This window comes from Oncorhynchus clarkii, chromosome 26, assembly GCF_045791955.1.
Source record: "Oncorhynchus clarkii lewisi isolate Uvic-CL-2024 chromosome 26, UVic_Ocla_1.0, whole genome shotgun sequence".
Taxonomy (NCBI): domain Eukaryota; kingdom Metazoa; phylum Chordata; class Actinopteri; order Salmoniformes; family Salmonidae; genus Oncorhynchus; species Oncorhynchus clarkii.
Genome location: NC_092172.1, coordinates 15,004,912 through 15,019,590, shown reverse-complemented (window position 1 = coordinate 15,019,590; position 14,679 = coordinate 15,004,912). Strand labels below are relative to the sequence as shown.

Sequence of the window (14,679 nt, the reverse complement as noted above, 5' to 3'; positions counted from 1 at the left end):
TGTTTCGTGGGTGATTGTCCTTAGTGTCCGTATTCTGTGTTTATGTGCACGAGTATTAGGCTGTTTCGGTTTTCGTTACGTTTATTGTTTTGTAGTGTTTCTATTTAGATTAATGTTGCTTCAGTTTAATAAACATGGATCGCAATCTACACGCCACATTTTGGTCCGACTCTCCTTCTACCGAAGAAAGCCGTTACAATGTCGGTATAGCCAAAAACTAAAATACTGTCGCATGCACTGATTAAATACCTCCGTGTCTGGGAAGGGCTTGGTGTGTTTGACTAAAACTTGGGCTCGAGTTGAGTGAGGGTATCACATACCCTTTGTTAATGAAAATGATATATATTGTTTGCTTTATATTTTGAAATAAATACATAAAACGATTCCAAATTATATCAAGCGTTCTATAACAATTCTTAACTCGGTGATGCCTTATGGTAGAAACAAGTTCTAAAGACGTGACTCCGATGCATATGGTGATATATTGATTCCTCTCTATGACAATCTGAAGCTAAACTGCAGCCTATAATATTCGAGGAGATAAAAAAATAGACTTTGCTATTCTATCTTTATTAATTGAGCTTTTCTCTTTCTGAAAAGAGAAGATGTTTGTTTAAACGCAGGCAGCTTTTAGGGAAGCACTTCTGTTGGGTTATACAGTGCCTTGCAAAAGTATTCATCCCCCTTGGCGTTTGTCCTATTGTGTTGCATTACAGCCTGTAATTTAAATAGGTTGTAATTTGGATTTAATGTAATGGACATACACAAAATAGTTTAAATTGGTGAAGTGAAATTGAAAAAATAACTTGTTTCAAATAATTCTAAAAAAATGGAAAAGTGGTGTGTGAATATGTATTCACCCCCTTTGCTATGAAGCCCCTAAATAAGATCTGGTGCCATCAATTACCTTCAGAAGTCACATAATTAGTTAAATAAAGTCCACCTGTGTGCAATCTAAGTGTCACCTGATCTGTCACATTATCTAAGTATATATACACACCTGTTCTGAAAGGCCTCAGTCTGCAACACCACTTTGCAAGGGACACCACCAAGCAAGTGGCACCATGAAGACCAAGGAGCTCTCCAAACAGGTCAGGGACAATGTTGTGGAGAAGTACAGATCAGGGTTGGGGGATAAAATAGAATCAGAAACTTTGAACATCCCAAAGAGCACCATTAAATCCATTAGGGGCGCTCAAGTTTTTTTTGAAAGAAAGTTTTATTTCTAGTTTGTTTCAAAAAACGAAAAAGTAAATACTTTGTAAGGCAACAAAATTGGAAAAATTCCAAGGGGGGTGAAAACTTTCGCAAGCCACTGTACAATGGCCTAGTAACCAGCAGTTGAAGCTTACCGTTTTCTGCATCAGTAGAGCCTCTGTCTGGGTAGGAAAGGTAACTTTTGAAAGTGCCATGCTTAGTTTCAGAAGAATGTCTAAGTTGTAATTATTTTTGCCTCGCCTAGGGCGGCAGAACGTCTAGGGCATTGGTGATTTTATCAATGTAATCAGATTGAAAATATGAGGCTATGTTATTGACATTGTACTGATTATACAGCCTACTAACCAGGTGTGTTAAAAACTGTGTTTAATTTGTAGCATAGGCTTATTAATTGGGCTGCTGTTATGTTCTGTTCCTCCAACTATTAGCTGATAAAAAATAGGGGGAGTGGCAGATTTGTCCAGGACCGACACTGCCATTCATTACGCAATAAGCTTTGAAAGGCGGTGAGCGACTTGATAAAAGCGATCGGCTCGAACGCACCAATTCAATGTGCTGACAAGTCTACGGTCTTGAAAAACAGAAATAGAAGGAGCATTTGAAAATTGTGGGAGCCAATGCGGATGTCTAGAGACTATACTGATTTCGCATCTTCCTCTCTGATTTCCGAGATTATTACAAATACCTTCGAACTGATTTACAGACAGACTGGCTCTGAAATAGCCTTCATTTCAAATTCTTTGTTCTTTGGATGAAAACCGGAACGTAAGCCTTCAATTAAATTAGGTCCGCATGCATGGATTTTGTCGTGACGTTGTTTGTTCACACTCACGATAGCTTGTTGATTCGGAGCTACAATAATACAATGTTAACGTGTAGCCTAACATTAGGATGTGAAATAGGTTTCACTTCGGCAAAATCTACAGCATTTGACAATTTCCTAACCTTCAAGAGACATTTACATCGGTGAAAAAAGTATTTCTCTCTCAGAATGAAATATTATACTGAATTACGTAATCAACCTTTTGTTATGAAAATATGTTTCAACTTTAAAGTATCAATATTGTGGATAGTGTAGAGACTTATTTGTAGCGAAAAATATAGTTAGGCGTCATAATCAAGCCTGTTTTAATTTTTCTCATGTAAAACAAAAGTATTTCTCTCTTAGAGTCAAAGATTATACTGTATTACGTAAGCAACCTTTTGACATAACTTGGCTAAACTTTAAAGTAGGCCAATCATATTGTGGACAGTGTTTGTACTTATTTGTAGCCTAAAGAAAAAAAACATAGGCCTGTTTTAATTCTTCTCATGTCAAAACATAATTTCATTAGATTTATTTGACCTTATTTTTGTATATTTCAGGTAAAATTGATGCATGCTTATGTGAAGCAGCTAGTGAAGATGTGTCTCCCTGGTATCTTCATTGTTACCCTGTTGACCCTCTCTATTCCTGCTGTCCATGGTGGGAAAGTCCTGGTGTTTCCTCAAGACGGCAGCCACTGGGTCAACATGAAGGTCATTATTGAAGCGCTGCATTCAAGAGGTCACAGTGTGTCAGTAGTACGGCCATCAGACAGCTGGTACATCAGGGAAACCTCCCCTCACTACAGTTCAATCACAATTGATATTCCAGGTGGAGCTGATGAGGAATTCTTTCGCTCATTTGTGTCAAGACTAATACAGATAAAGAGAGAGGGAAACTCTGCTTGGACTCGTTTTAGTTTGGACATGGAGTTGAAGGACGGGTTATTTGAAGTTCACCGCAAAGTGTGTGAGATGATAATCAAAATGTTAGAGAATAAACAGTTGATGCAGTCTATTAGAGAAACCAAGTATGACTTGGTTCTGACAGACCCATTAAATGGGGGAGGCATTGTGCTGGCGCACTATTTAAATGTGCCACTTGTTTACAATGTTAGATGGACTATAGGTGGTGAGGGTCATTTTGTTATTGCTCCCTCTCCGCTATCTTATGTTCCATTTCCTGTTGCAGAGTTAACAGACAAGATGAGTTTTTTTGAGCGTGTCCTTAACTTCCTTGTTTATGTCATCAGGCAGTATCTGTACAGACAGGCAATTAGACCTCATTATTCTGCTCTAGTTAGTCGTTACTTTGGTCCTGAGGTCGACTACTTCTCATTGTTTCAAGCTGCTGATTTATGGCTCATGAGAGTTGACTTTGTGTTTGAGTTCCCTCGTCCCACCATGCCTAACATTATCTATATTGGAGGGTTCCAATGTAAACCTGCCAAGCCTCTTCCCCCAAAATTGGAGGAGTTTGTTCAGAGTTCTGGGGTGCATGGAGTCATTATCATGTCTTTGGGAACTTTTATTGGGCAGCTTCCACATGATATAGCTGATGAGATAGCTGTTGCTTTTGCCCAACTGCCTCAGAAGGTAATCTGGAGGTATAAAGGAGACAGGCCAGCTACTCTGGGCAACAATACCTTACTAGTTGACTGGATGCCTCAGAATGATCTTTTAGGACACCCTATGACAAGGCTGTTTGTAGCTCACGGAGGAACAAATGGGATCTTCGAGGCGATCTACCACAGTGTTCCAATAGTAGGCCTTCCTCTGGTGTTCGACCAAACTGACAATCTTTCTAGAATGAAAGTGAAGGGTGTAGCAAAGGTTGTGGATTTAGCAACACTAGATAGAAACATATTCTCCCAGGCCTTACAGGAAGTTCTGGATGAGCCATCCTACAGGACGAACATGCAGAGACTCTCCAGGCTACACAGGGACGTGCCAATGGAGCCCCTGGACACTGCCCTCTTCTGGATTGAGTTTGTCATGAGACACAAAGGTGCTGCTCACCTGCGTACAGAGTCCTACAGAATGCCCTGGTACTCGTACCACTCTGTAGATGTAATGGTCTTTTTACTGACTGTTGTGTTATTTACTCTGCTGGCTTTCATTGGCATTATCAGATGTTTCTGTTGCAGGTCATGTTTGAAAATGAAAGAGGAATGATTATGGCTTTCATCTGTACACAGTGTGGTACAACAATATGTTTTTACTTGTCTCACTCATTATACTTTTTGTTCACATGACAAATATATGTGGCATTGATGTAGACATACAGAATTGTTGACAGATGTTTTATCTATTTGCTTTTGAAGATTTTGCTAAACTTACAACTGTACTTTAACTGTTCAGCCCATTTAATCAAAGGTTTGAATAGGAAAGTCCAAATGTGCACTTTAAATATGAATGCTGTTATAGTTGTGTGTGGCTGCTTTCTTTGTGTGTAATAGTTAAACTGATGTAGATGTTGATTCTCCAGAAGACCGTTAAAGGAGCTCTGTTTTTTAATAAAGATATCATGCAGCTTAGATGTTTGCCAAAAACACTTTGTCCCTCATTGGTTTGTTCTTTAATTTCTTCCACATCTATTGTGGAGGTCATTTCAAAACAACAAAGAACTTTCAGTTTGTCTTTATACAGACTTTAACGACAACATCATTCTTCATTCATTCTAGAAGGGTTGATAATTCAGAGGTAATATGAGATCTGAGGAGGAATGTGAAGGGATTTTCATACTGATGCTTATAAAATGACAGCATTGATCTGCAATAAATAAGCCAACCAAGGTGGTCTGCATAGAGCAGAAGAAGGGTTTCTATTGTCTGACTTTTCTCTAAAGGACTCTGCTTGGAAGCCTCACTTAGTTTTTTGGTCACTTAGAAATACAGAGAGTATATTTCCCTCCTTTTGCCCTCAGAAAAGCCTAAAATCATTGGTAAATTTTACAAATGGAAAGGTTCTCATAAAAGCAGTACTTTGACATTTACTTAACGCTTATAAACCAACATTCCACACAAAAGCCAAAGTGAGCTACACATTTGACATGTAAGTAACATTTCACTTCATCTTACCTCCAGACTGACTAAAGTAATAATAATTACGTTAAGTTAATGTTCATAGGCAAAGATGTAATGTATTGTGAGATATTGTTTACGTACTGTATCAATGTGAATCTAAATGAAGAATAGAGTTTCATCTTCATTGTCTCAATCTCAAAACCCTATAGAGAATTAATTACGCCATATTGAGAACAGCTTTCATGGTCTTTCATGATTTGTATCACATCAATGGTCGCGTACGCATATTTAGCAGATATTTTCACGGGTGTATCGAAATGCTTGTACATAAATGAGAATATATAGTCAGCTAACTGACTATATGTAAATATCCGTTCAACGTGTCATACAAACTGAATATGATTTCCTAGCTCTGTTTGTTTTATATTTCAGATAATTGATTTCAGATAATTGATAATTGATAATTGATATTGGAAGCATGACTTGTGCCTATTTATAATTATGTTGATTGTGTCTGGTTCAGTTTGCCATGGTGGGATGTTGCTGGTCTTTCCCAGGGAGGGAAGTCAATGGGTTAACATGGACATTCTGATCAAGGCTCTTCACTCTCAGGGACACACCATCAGAGTGGTATCGAACGACAAAAAGTTGGTACATCAAACAAGAGTCATCCTACTACAGTTCTTTTACAATACCTGTCACTGATGCTATGGATTAGGAATTTGTAAAGCCAATCATAAAGAAAGTAATTGATATAGAGGGAGGAACAATCTTTGTATTAAACGTCATACATTTGCAAATGGTGCATTCAATATGGTTCATTAAAACTAAAAGAAGATTTACCTAGCTTTGGAGACCCTAGGAACCTCAACAGTTAACCAATCCTGTGAACGGGTTAGGTAACTCAGGTGTGTAAACTTCAACAGCGAAGTTAGATAAGATGGAAGTTTATGAAGTAGGGCTTTGTAAACATAAAGGGACTAATGTAGAGATCTACAGGTCTTTAGCGACATTCAGCCAACCTTGTGATACAGGACAGAGTGATGAGTATCAAAACTGTCACCTGTAACAAAACGCAGTGCACTATGGTATATGACATCTGAAGGTTTAAGAGTAGTAGCAGCTGCACTTTGATAAATAATATCACCATAATCAAGAACAGATAAAAGGATGACTAATGATCTGCTTCCTACTGCTTAGAGAAAGGCACCATCTGTTTCTGTAGAAAAAGCCAACTTTAAATCTTAACTTCTTAACAAGCTCATCTACCTGTGCCTTTTATGTCAAATCCATACATATCCAGGAACACATTAGATTGGAGAATGAGTGAACATGTAGTTAATCTGTAACATTCTTATGAGAGTTTAAAAACAACATGAAGGTGAAAGTCCAAACACAGGAACATTGATTCACTAAAAGGTTGACTGAATAACCTGCTTCCTACTGCTTCGAGAAAGACATCTGTTTCTGTAGAAAAAGCCAACTTTAAAACTTCTTAACCAGCTCATCTACTTATTTTTTTTAATGTCAAATCCATACATATCCAAATGCCTAAGTATTTATATCCGGGAACACATTAGATTGGAGAATGAGGGAACATGTAGTTCATATGTAACATTATTATGAGAGTTTAAAAACAACATGAAGGTGAAAGTCCACAAACACAGGAACATTGATTCACTCAGATGTGTTTATTGAACTCTCTCTCTCATTGAGAGATTTTCTGTTCATGGTTACAAGGTCTGTAAAATAATTGAGTCTACAATGTATGGTGGATAACCAGTGGAGAGGGACATTTAACTTTTGCGCCATCACCAATGCCGTACATTTCAATAACTTTATCAGGGCACTCATATAAAATGACTTTCACAGAGAGAGAGTAAGAATATGTTTTTCTATTTGCTATTTACTGTTTATGACAGGTTGACTCTCCAGCCACATTACCAGGCTGTTTGTGATGAGTTTTTCCAACCAGGTTTGGACTTCTATGAGTTATTACAGGGGGCTGATCTATGGCTCATGAGAGATGACTTTGTGTGTAAGCTCCCTCCCACTATGCATAATGTTATCTACATGGAAAGATTCCAATTTATCCAATTCTCCCTATCATGTGGGGTAGATTTAAACATGAGTTAGTTCTATATTGGCAATCATTGATGCAGTTTAAGATTAGGGAGCTACATTTTTTTGTTGACGTGCATGGCTTTATTTCTATTACAGCATATTGGATGACTTATTCACATTCTATTCACCCAGTTCAACATAACATACTTTATGCAAGATCATACCCTTAAGACATGCTGACCTCCACTGTTATTGGTTAGCATGTCTGGAGGTATGATCTTTGACCCTGTGTAACTTTCTTACTCATCAATATTCACGATTAATTCAGGATCATTTTAGTCATCCTAGGCAGACGGGTTGATTTCCACATTAGCAATGTTCCAGTGATGTTGCACCAGTTCTGGGATTTCCCAGGCTGCAACCTGGTCTCAGAGCATGTTGTATTATTCTGTACATAAATCCAAGACAGTCCATATGTTACGTTTTGTATGGCATGCATTCATTTGTGGATGTCCATCATCCATTTCGTATGATATGTTACGTTTTGTATGGCATGCATTCATTTGTGGATGTCCATCCTCCATTTCGTATGATATGTTATGAATTACAATTCGGATGATATGTTACGAATTTGTGTATGATATGTTATGAATTCCAATTTGTTGTATCTCCCATCTCCACAGAGGAACTCTAGAGCTTTGTCAGAGCGACCATCGGGTTCTTGGTCACCTCCCTGACCAAGGACCTTCTCCCCCGATTGCTTAGTTTGGCCGGGCGGCCAGCTCTAGGAAGTGTCTTGGTGGTTCTCAACTTCTTCCATTTAAGAATGATGGAGGCCACTGTGTTCTTGGAGACCTTTAATGCTGCAAATGCTGTTTGGTACCCTTCCCCAGATCTGTGCCGTGACACAATCTTGTCTCTGCACTTTACAGACAATTCCTTCGACCTCATGACTTGGTTTTTGATCTGACATGCACTGTCAACTGTGGGACCTTATACAGACAGGTGTGTGCCTTCCAAATCATGTCCAATCAATTGGATTTACCACAGGTGGACTCAAAGTTGTAGAAACATCTCAAGGATGATTAATGGAAATAGGATGTACCTGAGCTCAATTTTGAGTCTCACAGCAAAGGGTATCAATACCTATGTGAATAAGGTATTTCTGTTTTTTATTGTTAATAAGTTAGCAAACATGACCCCATAATTGTTACAATTACAATAAAAATAACACTTTTATATAACGTGTTTGACATATATTTTAATATTTCTGTAGAACCGTAAAACAGAGTAAGATAATTTGAGCTTTGAAAACAACTGCTGTCATAATTGCATGGCGGGCCTCGTTTCGCTGGAGCAGTGTAAAATAAGCTTCATGTCAATGACCCAGCCGGAACGAATTTCGTTTAGTTACATGTTGAATTTGATTGTCCAACATCAGTTTCAAACATGTATTTATTTAATATCCAGCTAGAGTGGCATCTTTCCACTGCTGTGGTGCTGCATTGCAGTCAGCGATGTTTTCTCTCCGTCTCTGTCCATGGGCCTGGAATCAAATAATCTGAGTTTGCTTGGACACCAGCCTGATCTCCAGCTCCTTCCACCTCTGGAAACTATCAAGGTGTTCATGCGACTTCTCATGCAAGCTGAGTAGGTGGCACAGATTGTTCCAGTCCCTGCTTCCATCCCTGACCAGCGCAGATGTGCAGTCGTGTGATTAAAGTTTGCAGCAAAAACAGAAGGCTGCATCGTTTTGCTTGGAATTGATACGGCTTGGTCTCTCCACTCTCTCCCCGTTCGCCATTCTCCTATTGTAGTGGGCCACCGAAAACTTTCGTTGCCCAAGATAGTAGGGTCTTCGCCGTCATTGTTTGAGAGCTTTCATCATCGGTGGAAGTGCATGGCTCGGACTCCTCCGGTTTGCCAGAATCAGCGAACTGGGGCTCGTCCTCGGTAAATGAAAGGCCTATCCTCCTAGGCTTGTCATTTTCTTCACCGGCTGATGGACATTGCTGCACGCGGATACATTTCACCAGCAAATTTCTTTGGTTAAGAGATTGTGCCTCTCTTCTCATTGTTAAAAAAATCGCTTCCTGATAGTTTGTGTCTCTTAGACATGGTAGAAAATTGTTTCAAATCTCTATAGATTACTTTAAACTAAAATGATATCCACTAGTAGTAGCTAGCTAACATTAATCGTCTTCTTCACACACAAACATGACAAAAAATACAATCATTTTATTGGCAGATTAATTTGTATTAATGTTTCACAATTGGATCATCCCATATAAACACACACATCACCCTAGCTACCAAGCTAGTGGGAGTGAATTTAGGGAGGGGTGGGGTGGCTGGGGTGGAATGGTGTGGGGTGGCTATGAGTTTGTGGCTGGGGTGCCGCAGGCGGTGTAATAACAGATCAGGGGCGCAGGAGGACCGCAGCCAATTGTCAAAATGCCGCCCCAAATTCAAGTGCTTTTGTCTGCCCACATGATAGGGAGAATTGGATAAATTGAAACCTTGTCATGTAGATAACAATATGCATGGTGAGAGGGAGCTTAAACACAAAGTCATCTCTCATCTCGCCATAGATCAGCCCCCTGTAATAACTCATAGAGGTCCAAACCTGGTTGGAAAAACTCGTCACAAACAGCCTGGTAATGTGGCTGGAGAGTCAACCTGTCGTAAACAGTAAATAGCAAATATAAAAGCATATCCTTTACTCTCTCTCTCTGTGAACGTCATTTTGTCTGAGTGCCCTGATAAAGTTATTGAAATGTACGACATTGGTGATGGCGCAAAAGTTAAATGTCCCTCTCCACTGTTTACCCACATTACATTGTAGACTAGAGGTAGCTGAAGATAGTGAGCCACCAAAAAACCAGTCCCCGATGCTGGGTCAGTAAGCACCAGGTCATACTGGGTCTCCTGTAGGGACAGGATGCCTTAGAGACAAAACTTTAGAGTGGCCTTGTTAACATTGACCTTGTTTTTGTTTAAACATATAAATGGACCTATCCTACTCAATTATTTGACAGACCTTGTAACAATAAACAGAAAATCCCACAATCAGAGGTAGAGTTCACTGAGCTCATCTGAGTGAATCAATGTTCCTGTGTTTGTGGACTTTCACCTTCATGTTGTTTTTAAACTCTCATAAGAATGTTACAGATGAACTACATGTTCCCTCATTCTCCAATCTAATGTGTTCCCGGATATAAATACTTAGGCATTTGGATATGTATGGATTTGACATTAAAAAAAATAAGTAGATGAGCTGGTTAAGAAGTTTTAAAGTTGGCCTTTTCTACAGAAACAGATGTCTTTCTCGAAGCAGTAGGAAGCAGGTTATTCAGTCAACCTTTTAGTGAATCAATGTTCCTGTGTTTGGACTTTCACCTTCATGTTGTTTTTAAACTCTCATAAGAATGTTACAGATGAACTACATGTTCACTCATTCTCCAATCTAATGTGTTCCTGGATATGTATGGATTTGACATAAAAGGCACAGGTAGATGAGCTTGTTAAGAAGTTAAGATTTAAAGTTGGCTTTTTCTACAGAAACAGATGGTGCCTTTCTCTAAGCAGTAGGAAGCAGATCATTAGTCATCCTTTGATCTGTTCTTGATTATGGTTATATTATTTATCAAAGTGCAGCTGCTACTACTCTTAAACCTTCAGATGCCATATACCATAGTGGGCTTTGTTTTGTTACAGGTGACAGTTTTGATACTCATCCCTGTATCCTGTATCACAAGGTTGGCTGAACGTCGCTAAAGACCTGTAGATCTCTACATTACTCCCTTTATGTTTACAAAGCCCTACTTCATAAACTTCCATCTTATCTAACTTCGCTGTTGAAGTTTACACACTTGAGTTGCCTAACCCGTTCACAGGATTGGTTAACTGTTGAGGTTCCTAGGGTTTCCAAAGCTAGGTAAATCTTCTTTTAGTTTTAATGAACCATATTGAATGCACCATTTGCAAATGTATGACGTTTAATACAAAGATTGTTCCTCCCTCTATATCAATTACTTTCTTTATGATTGGCTTTACAAATTCCTAATCCATAGCATCAGTGACAGGTATTGTAAAAGAACTGTAGTAGGATGACTCTTGTTTGATGTACCAACTTTTTGTCGTTCGGTACCACTCTGATGGTGTGTCCCTGAGAGTGAAGAGCCTTGATCAGAATGTCCATGTTAACCCATTGACTTCCCTCCCTGGGAAAGACCAGCAACATCCCACCATGGCAAACTGAACCAGACACAATCAACATCATTATAAATAGGCACAAGTCATGCTTCCAATATCAATTATCAATTATCAATTATCTGAAATCAATTATCTGAAATATAAAACAAACAGAGCTAGGAAATCATATTCAGTTTGTATGACACGTTGAACGGATATTGACATATAGTCAGTTAGCTGACTATATATTCTCATTTATGTACAAGCATTTCGATACACCCGCGAAAATATCTGCTAAATATGCGTATGCGACCATTGATGTGATACAAATCATGAAAGACCATGAAAGCTGTTCTCAATAGGGCGTAATTAATTCTCTATAGGGCTTTGAGAGATTGAGACAATGAAGATGAAACTTTATTATTTTCTAACCACTAGGCTGGTAACTTAGTGGTTAGAGAGTTGGACTAGTATCTGGAAGGTTGCAAGATCAAATCCCTGAGCTGATAACGTAAAAATCTGTTGTTCTTCCCCTGAACAAGGCAGTTAATCCTAGGCCGTCATTGTTAAGACTTGCCTAGTTAAATAAAGGTCAAACTTTTAGATTCACTTTTGATACAGTATGTAAACACAATACATTACATCCTTGCCCATTAACTTAATGTAATTATTATTACTTTAGTCAGTCTGGAGGTAAGATGAAGTGAAATGTTACTTACATGTCAAATGTGTAGCTCACTTTGGCTTTTGTGTGGCATGTTGGTTTATAGGGGTTAAGTAAAGGTCAAAGTACTGCTTTTATCATTTCCTTTCCATTTGTTAAAGTCACAGTGATGGTTACTCAACACTCAGTGAGTAAACATGATTATAATATGGATGTATATTATTACGATGGATGTATCATATAATATGGTTGTATGATATTAAAATATTGTTTAACATAGGAGACACATTTCACAATGTCATACAACAAGATTTGCTGGTCCAAACATGTCAATGAAACCCTCTCGGAATTGCCTGTATAGAACTGCCTGATGCTTTTTCTACCCCACACGATAGGGAGAATTGGAACCCTACCAAAAAATTGGAACCCTCTATAGATACAACTAGGCATGGTGGGACGAGGGAACTCAAACACAAAGTCAACTCTCATGAGTCAAAGACCAGCCCCCTGTAATAACTCATTGAATTCCACACCTGGTTGGACAAACCCATTACAAACATCTTGGTAATGTGGCTGAATTAAAAATCTACCCTGAGCTTCCCAATGAAAATAGAAAAGCATATTCTTTACTCGATCTTTATTCTACCTGTGAAAGTCATTTTTTTGTGAGAGCAATGATCCAGTCATTGGAATATAAGACATGGGGGATGGTGCAAGGGTGAAATGTCCCTCTCCACTTGTTATCTACCATACATTTTAGACTAGAGGTAGCTGAAGATAATGAGCCACCAAAATACCAGTCCCCCATGCTGGGTCAGTCAGCACCATGTCTAACTGGCTCTCCTCCAGGGATAGAATATCATTAAAGAATATACACTTTTTTTTTTAACTAGGCAAGTCAGTTAAGCACAAATTCTTATTTACAATGACGGCCTACCCTGGCAACGCTGGGACAATTTTGCACCGCCCTATGGGACTCCCATTCACAGCCGGATGTGATACAGCCTGGATTTGTAGACACCTCTTGCACTGAGATGCAGTGCCTTAGACCGCTGCACCGCTCAGGAGCCCACTTAAGTGTACAAAACATTAGAAACAGCTGTTTTTTCCTTGAGATCAACTGACTAGGTGAATCGAGGTGAAAGCTAGGATCCCTTATTGATGTAATTTGTTAAATCCACTTCAATCAGTGTAGATGTAGGGGAAGAGACAGGTCAAATAAGGACTTTGAAGCCTTGGGAGAATTGAGACATGGATTGTGTATGTGTGCCATTCATAGGGTGAATGGGCAAGACAAAATATTTAAGTGCCTTTGAACAGGGTTTGGTAGTAGGATTCGGGTGCCCCGGTTTGAGTGTCATCTATAACTTACATATCTGAATAGTGAATTTTGTCGGGTCGCCCAAAAAGTGACATATTACAGCTGGGATTTTCACGCTCAACAGTTTGTTTCAAGAATGGTCCCCCATCCAAAGGACATCCAGCCAACTTGACACAACTGTGGGAAGCACTGGAGTCAACATGGACGAGCATCCCTGTGGAATGCTTTCGACACCTTGTAGAGTCCATCCCCTGACAAATTAAAGGCTATTCTGAGGGCAAAATGGCAAGTCAATATTAGGAAGGTGCTCCTAATGTCTTGTACACTCAGTGTACTTTAGCGGGCTTGTTAACATTTACATTGTTTCTGTTTAAACACGTAAACAGACATACCCATATCAATTATTTGACAGATGCGATCATTAACATAGAATCCCTTGATGAGAGGGAGAGTTCAATGAGTTAATCTGAGTGAACACAATGTTTTTGTGTTTGTGGACTTTCACCAATTTGTACATGTTTGCCATATACAATATGTTTTTGTGAGAGCTGGGGCCACCAATACATACGAAAAATGTATGCACGCATGACTGTAAGTGACTTTGGATAAAATAATCTGCTTAATGGCATACATTGTTATTATTTAACTGTACACAGCGAAATCACCAGTGTACATTGAACTCTGAGATTGTACATTGTACTATATCATAATGTATGTATGAGTACAACTTAACTGGTGTTAAAATAACAGTTTTGAAAGTTTTTACTCTCACAGTTTATTATATTTAAACACTGTAGGGTGTAAAGCCTTATTTGTATATTTACCAGTGTGCCTTTTGAGGGAATGATCGAGTTACAACCCATGACTGTGTTTGTTAGTGACAGAGGTTGTTGCATTCGTTCATTCACTTCCAGGTCTGTAGCCTTTACGAAGTGAGTGCCTAAGTGTTATCATTTAATTAAGATTAAACACTTTATGACAATACATTACATATATGTTATGGCCTTTCTTTGATGGCCTAGTTTCTCCCTAACACAGCGGTCTGAAATTGTTGGCTTTCAAGCCACATCAGGCCCGCAAATCACATTATGCTGGTTGGCAAAGTATGTATCTTTCTGTAGCATGAAATCAATAATTCAATCAATGTACATGCAAAAACACAGATATTGAAACAAATCATTCTAATCATCAACCTGCAATAGAGCATGATGAGAAATGTGATAATGATGGGCAGGATTTTATTTATATTTTTCTACACTACACAGAGTAAAAAAAAACATTAACACTGTGAATTTAACACATACAGTAAATGTTTGCTGTGTGGCATTGAATCACAAAATGCACAAACAACTGGAAATACTTGACAAATAAATATATTCCACACTAAA

The 14,679-nt window shown here is 38.7% G+C and overlaps 1 pseudogene; it reads left to right on the top strand.

The window, feature by feature from the left end:
* The first annotated feature begins 1,762 nt into the window (after positions 1-1,762).
* Positions 1,763-4,535, top strand: LOC139384743 (UDP-glucuronosyltransferase 2C1 pseudogene; annotated as a pseudogene).
* The last annotated feature ends 10,144 nt before the right edge of the window (positions 4,536-14,679 follow it).